Raw genomic sequence first — 7,303 nt, 5'->3', positions numbered from 1 at the left:
TCTGTAAATTTTTTGAAAAATCTAAGCTCCAGTGAAATTAATAACATGTTTATAAGTTGCTCATAAAAATGGGCACTCATGATGGGTCAAATATTGACCCACTTACCTTACATTCTGGGTGAGTAGGAGCAGATGAACACATGAACTTATAAGGGAATTATAGTTCATAATAAGAACCAAGAATAAGAATAAATCAGATGATAGAAGTATGGGACAGTTCAACTTTAGATACTGTGGTCAAACAGCCTTTCAGAAGAGCCAGCTGTTGACTTGAAAAAGGTTCACACCGTGAGAGTTAAGTTTTATTTGGGGCCAAATGAGGACTGCAGCCCAGGAGACAGCACCTCAGATAGTTTGGAGAAACTGTTCCAAAGAGGTAATGCGGGAAGGTCAGTACATGTGATTTTGGTGAAGGAGGAGTTTACACAATCAAGCGCTTAATCTTATAAAAGGTTTTCTGTTAGTCAGGAGGAGCTGATGTCACCATGAAGGGATTTAGTACTTTTCTAGATATGAGGAGATGCAAGGATTGGGATCATGAAATCAGTTCCTGAAAATAACTCTGTACAGACCTGTTCCACCACTTTCCCTGGAGCACAAAATGCCTCATTCTCCACCCTGAATTCCCTTCAGACCCTGTTGGAGGTCAAGAACTGCAGCAGCAAAGGGTTCAATCCTGCAGAGGCAGTTGGCAAGGGCCAATTTGTGGTTGACACAATCTTTGATCTGAGACCTGTAGCCTTTCTGAAAGATTTGGATCTTTTTGTGAATGGGGAAGCCTTTGGAAGTTATAAAATGAGAATGAGATTGTTGTTCAGTTGCCAGGTCATTTCCAACCCTTTGTGACCCTATGGACTGCAGCACAGCAGGCTCCCCTGTCCCTCACTGTTTCCCAGTTTGCTCAAAGTCATTTCCATTAAGCGAGAGATGACATCTAACCATCTCACCCTGTGCCACCTTTTGCCCCGTCTTTCCCAGCATCGGGGGTCTTTTCCAATTAATCCAGCTTGAGAGAGATTTAGGCATTGTGGTTAATCCTGGTTTAGAGGTAGGAGGGCAGGGAGAAAACAAAGATGATTATGAAGGTTCTAGGAAGGGGACAGAATGAATGAAACAGGAAACGAGGATAACTGAGCTAGGAGGTGAGATTGTGAGAATGGTTTGATATGGGTTGATTTTGAAGTGCCTTTGGGACCTTCAGAAAAGTCTGAGGCTATTGAAAACACTCCAGGAATTGAGATGTAAGGGCTGGAGACAGAGATTATAAACTCTGAAAGCAACTGATGGTGTCTTGGAATCCTGATTCAGTTCTGGAAGGCTTTGCCTCACCGGGTCACTACAATCTAATCCGACTCATATTTCACAAGTGAGTAATGAACTAGGTGGTCACAAATCGTCAGTTAAGTCAGTTAAGGATGTAGTTTGAGCCATGGAAAGGGGAGAGGGAGATAAAGCCAATTATCAGTGTTTTGGTTAAGACAATATCTGTATAGTGTTAGCCTTGCCTTGCATGTCCTTGGAGCTCCAGCCAACTACCTCCAGCTGCTGCCGACACTGCCTTATGGCGGCAGCCTGCCCCACAGCCTGCTTTCTACCAGCTGCTAAGAAAGAGGGGAGATGTTTTTCTACCTGTATCTTAAGTATCATTCAGATTGCATTTTCCACACAGTGTCCTGGTGGGAAGATTCCCAGACTGGTCCTCTTAGGTACATAGTGCATGCAAATAAAAAAATGCAGAGGAATTTTTTAATATATTTATTTATTTAATTGGCGGTCCTAGTGGTAAAGAACTAGCCTGCCGATGCAGGAGACTTAAGAGATGTGGGTTTGATCCCTGGGTTAGGAAGATTCCCCTGGAGAAGAAAATGGCAACCCACTCCAGTATGCTTGTCTGGAGAATCCCGTGGACAGCGGGGCCTTGCAAGCTACAGTCTGTAGAGTTGCAAAGAGTAGGAGTCTCAGCCATTGGACCATCAGGTAAGTCCCATGGACAGGAAATATTTTTGAACTTCTTCACCTATTGAAGATGACCTAGTTTGTGTTTCTGTTACTTAGGAGGTGATCATTGGAGACACTATGTGATACAGAGATTTTTTAATCCAAATAATAAACCATAATGACTCATTTGGCTACTACTGGTGTATACTTTTTGAAATTTCCATCAAAAGGCAGATTTATGAGTCACTAAAGTCAAAATAATAACAAACATGTCCATCTAATATTGCTGTACTCCTGAGCTATCTTTTCATTAAATTCTCACTCCCATTTTAGATGCTGATGTTTTGAAGAATGTGTCTTCTGTCATTGGCATGAAAGGAAGGACTTGCAGGAAAGAGAGAGGATGGTCACATCACAGGTCTTATCTGAGTCCCTCGGCTGCCAAGCGTGGGTTCTTGGCTTCGAGCAGGAAAGAGTTCAAGAGTAAGCCACAGTAAAGTGAAAACAGGTCTATCCAGGCCATAGATAGAGTGTGGGCCATGTCAGGAGACAAGAGTGGCAGAGAGTAAGGGGGTTGTCAGTTTTTGTAGGGGTGGGTAACTTCCTAGGCTAATGAGTAGGAGACGTGTTCTAGCTACTGGGGGGAACGGGTGAGGATTTTCAGGAGCTGGGCCACCGCCCACTTTTTGACCTTCTGTGGTTGTCCTTGGAAAGTCATGGCACCTAGGGCATGTCATTTAGCATGGTGACGTGTTACAGTGAACACATACTGAGGCTCAAACTCAAGTGGAAGTCTACTCTTCTGCCTTCTCAGACCTGAAGTGAAGTCGCTCAGTAGTGTCGGACTCTTTGCGACCCTGTGGACTGTAGCCTACCAGGCTCCTCTGCCCATGGGATTCTCCAAGCAAGAGTACTAGAGTGGGTTGCCATTTCCTTCTCCAGGGGATCTTCCCTACCCAGGGATCGAATCCAGGTCTCCCGCATTGTAGGCAAACGCTTTGATCTGAGCCCCTAGGGAAGTCTTGGACGTAGTTGATTCTAATCAGTTTATGTTGTGGGCTATGTCATAGGTCATTCTTTTAAAAGTTTGGCCCTGCCCGCTTCCTGTCTCAAAATTGCAGTAGCACTTTAATTAGAACTAGCCCAAACCTGTGCTTCCTGTAGTCTCTGCCTCTCTCTCAATAGCTCAGTCATCCTTCGGGCTCAAAACAACTCAGTGTCCTTGATTCCTTCCTTTTCCTCACTGCCCATACCCAATCCATCCTCAAGCCCTACTGCTTCCTCCTCTCAAATCCACCTGACATCCAGACTCTTCTCCCCAGCTCCTCTGCCATCACCCTAATCCCTGGTGGTATAGTGGACAAGAATTCGCCTGCCAGTGCAGGGGACGTGGATTCAATCCCTGCTTCGGGAAGACTCCCCATGTCGCGGGGCAACTGAAGCTTGTGCAGCGCAGCCACTGAGGCCGCATGCTGCAACTGCTGAAATCCGTGTCCCTAGAGCCTGTGGTCCACAGCAGGAGAAGCCACTGCTATAGGACGCCCTTAGGCCACAACTGGAGAGCAGCCCCTCCCTGCTGCAACTAGAGAAAAGCCCTCACAGCAAGAGAGACCCAGCACTGTCAAAAAAGAAAGAAAGCAGGTGTGCTTAACCCCAAAGCCAAACAGGCTTCCTTAGCAACAAAACCAGGCTGCAGAAGCACCGAGACATGCCCTGGAACAAGAAGACAGTGGTGGCAGGAGCCCCACATCCTCCCCACTGAGCTCAGAAAGTTAATGATCCCTAAGATATACTCTCTGCACACATGAAAACAATAACTTGTAGACCTAGCTTGACCATGTAGGAACAACAACAACAAAAAACCTTCCCTGCCCATCCTGGAGGATGTTGACTAAAAAAGATGTACAACTTGAGAGTCGAGAGTTAAGTTTTATTTGGGACAAAATGAGGAGTGCAGCCCAGGAGGCAGCATCTCAGATAGCTCTGAGACTGCTCGAAAGACTGCAGTGGGGGAAGACCAATATATAAGGATTTGGTAAAGGGGGAGTTTAATACCATGAAGCACTGAATTTACAAAAGTTTTTTTTTTTGTTAGTCATGAGGATCTGATGTCCCCATGAAGGGATTTAGTGCTTCTCTAGATATGAGGAGACTGAGATCATAAAATCTGTTCCGAAAAACATCCAACTATCTAAAGACCTGTCCCACCAGATTCCCTGGAGCACAGAGTGCCTCACTCCACCCTGAAGTCCCTCAGGGGTTGTTAAAGATCAACAGCTATAGCAGCATGGGGTTCAGTCTCCGTAGAGGCAGATGGGAAATGCCTTTGTTGTTCAGCCTGACAATGCTCTTAGTAAGTGCCAATTTGTAGTTGACCAGGAGGAACGAATGATGGAAGCATGACGTCTACTCGAGAATGACGAAAGTTCCATGATCACGTTGACAATGCTCTCTTTCATCTCTAAAGATAATTTATAACCAGTGTCTCAAGGTTGAAAATCTTCAGCCCTTGTAGTTCTGTTCTACAACTGGCTTTTTTTTTTTTTTTTTGGCCAACTGTCAAAAAAAAAGAAAAGTTTCTCTTCCTCTTCCCACTTTTCCGTTGATTAGAAAAGTGTAGCCCACTGTAGAGATTGCTGGGGTGCAGCAATCTCTCGCCTGCCTGCTTGTAAGCCTCACATGTGTCCCGTTCTAACAAACCACTTCTTAGCCATCATTCTGCCTTTCGCCGAGTTCTTTCTGCACTGAGACATAAAGGACTATGGTACTGGAGCTCTTCAGAGCCCCCTGAAATGCCACCCGATGGTTTCAGTATGATGCGCCGATGAACTGAATGTGGGGTAAGGGAATAAGAAAAGAGCCAAGGATGCCTCACAGCTTAGGGCCTGAGTGGCTGGAAGGATGGAGTTGCTAATACCTGTCATGGAAAACTGGGAGCGGCAGGCAAGGGCAAGGAAGAGAGCCATCAGGAGCCGGATGGGCCTTGCTAGAGCCCGAGGGGACTGTTCAGCATTCAGGTCTGGGGCGAGCTTTTCAAGGGGGAACTGACAAAATTTGACATGATGGGAGAGGCTGAGTAAGATGAGGCCTAAGCACCCACAGGTTTGAGAATGTGGACATCAGTGGTGACCTGGCTCTGACCAGGACTGGGACTGGAGGACTGGGTCCATGCGCCAGCAAGGGTTTTTTTTTTTTAAATTGGAAATGATTTTTTTTAAATGGAAGGATAATTGCTTTACAATGTTGTGTTGGTTTCAGCCACACAATAGTGTGAATCAGCCATAAGTATACATGGGCTCCCCCCCTCCTTGTGCCTCCCTCCCACCACTCACCCCATCCCACCCCTCTGGGTTGTTGCAAAGCACTGGGTTGAGCTCCCTGAAACATACAGCAAATTGCTACTGGCTATATCTGTTTGACATATAGCAATGTATATGTTTCAGTGCTACTCAGGTCATCCCACCCTCTCCTTTGCTGTGCCCACAAGTCCGTTCTCTACATCTGCATCTCTATTCCTGCCCTGCAAACAGGCTCATCAATACTATTTTTCTAGATTCCATACATATGCATTAACGTACAATGTTTGTTTTCCACACTTACTTCACACTGTATAATAGGTTCTAGGTTCATCCATTTCACCAGAACTGACTCAAATGCATTCCTTTTTATGGCTAAGTAACATTCCATTGTATATATGTACCACAACTTCTTTATCCATTCATCTGTTGATGGATACCTGGGTTACTTCCATGTCCTAGCTAGTGTAAACAGTGCTGCAGTGAACACTGGGGTGCGTGTGTCTTTTTTAATTACGTTTTTTTGGGTATTAGGGTATATGCCCAGTAGTGGAACTGCTGGCTCATATGATAGCTTTATTCCTAGTTTCTGAATTAAGTTTTTGTCTTATTTTGACGTGTGGGAGTTAGCACAAAAAGTTTGAAGGGAGGAGTAAAAACCCAGAGGAGAGGGAAAAATCAAGCTGTGAGAAAGAAGGGACAGTTACAGGAGCAGAATCAGCTTATGTGAGAAGAGATGGGATTCAGGGCACAGGTTAATCTTCGGTGGGAGCACAGACACTTCTCTGCAGAAGGGAAGGCAGAGGTGAGTTTCTAATAGGAGGGTAGAGAAAGCCCACTTCTGATTGCTTGGGTTTTCTCTGTGAACTCAGAAGCAAGGTCACAAAATGTAACCATCCTGAAGGCATGAAAAGGTAATGATCATAAAGACCAAAGATTTTAGGACTTCCCTGGATAAGGACTTCCAAGTGGATAAGAATCAGCCTGCCAATGCAGGGTACACGAGTTCTATCCCTGGTTTGGGAAGATTCTACATGTTGAAGAGCAGCTAAACCCGAGTGCCACACCTACCTAGGCCTGAGCTCTAGAGCCAGTGCTCCTTAGTGAGTGAAGCCACTACAGTGAGAACCCTGTGTACCTCGACAAGAGAGTAGCCCCTGCTCACCACAGTTAGAGAAAGCCCTCGCAGCAAAGAAGACGAGCACAGTCAAAGACAAATAATAAGTTATAAAAAATAAAGGCCAGGGATTATGTTTTCTCTTTCAGTTCGGTTCAGTTTCTCAGTCGTGTCCGACTCTTTGCGACTCCATGAACTGCAGCATGCCTGGCCTCCCTGTCCAACACCAACTCCCAGAGTTTACTCAAACACATCCATTGGATTGGTGATGCCATCCAACCATCTCATCCTGTGTCATCCCCTTCTCCTCCCACCTTCCATCTTTCCCAGCATCAGGGTCTTTTCAAATGAGTCAGTCTCTTTGCATCAGGTAGCCAAAGTATTGGCGTCCTTCCAATGAATACTCAAAACTGATTTCCTTTAGGATGAACTGGTTGGATCTTCTTGCAGTCCAAGGGACTCTCAAGAGTCTTCTCCAACACCACAGTTCAAAATCATCAATTCTTTGGCACTCAGCTTTCTTTATAGTCCAACTCTCACATCCGTACATGACTACTGGAAAAACGATAGCCTTGACTAGACGGATCTTTGTTGGCAAAGTAATGTCTCTGCTTTTTAATATGCTGTCTAGGTTGGTCATAACTTTTCTTCCAAGGAGTAAGCGTCTTTTAATTTCATGGCTGCAGTCACCATCTGCAGTGATTTTGGAGCCCAAAAAAATAGTCAGCCACTGTTTCCACTGTTTCCCCATCTATTTGCCATGAAGTGATGGAACCGGATCCATGATCTTAGTTTTCTGAATGTTGAGCTTTAAGCCAACTTTTTCACTGTCCTCTTTCACTTTCATCAAGACACTCTTTAGTTCTTCAATTTCTGCCATAAGGGTGGTGTCATCTGCATATCTGAGATTATTGATATTTCTCCCGGCAATCTTGATTCCAGCTTGTGCTTC

This window comes from Cervus elaphus, chromosome 13, assembly GCF_910594005.1.
Source record: "Cervus elaphus chromosome 13, mCerEla1.1, whole genome shotgun sequence".
Taxonomy (NCBI): domain Eukaryota; kingdom Metazoa; phylum Chordata; class Mammalia; order Artiodactyla; family Cervidae; genus Cervus; species Cervus elaphus.
Note: the sequence above shows the minus strand (reverse complement) of the source record.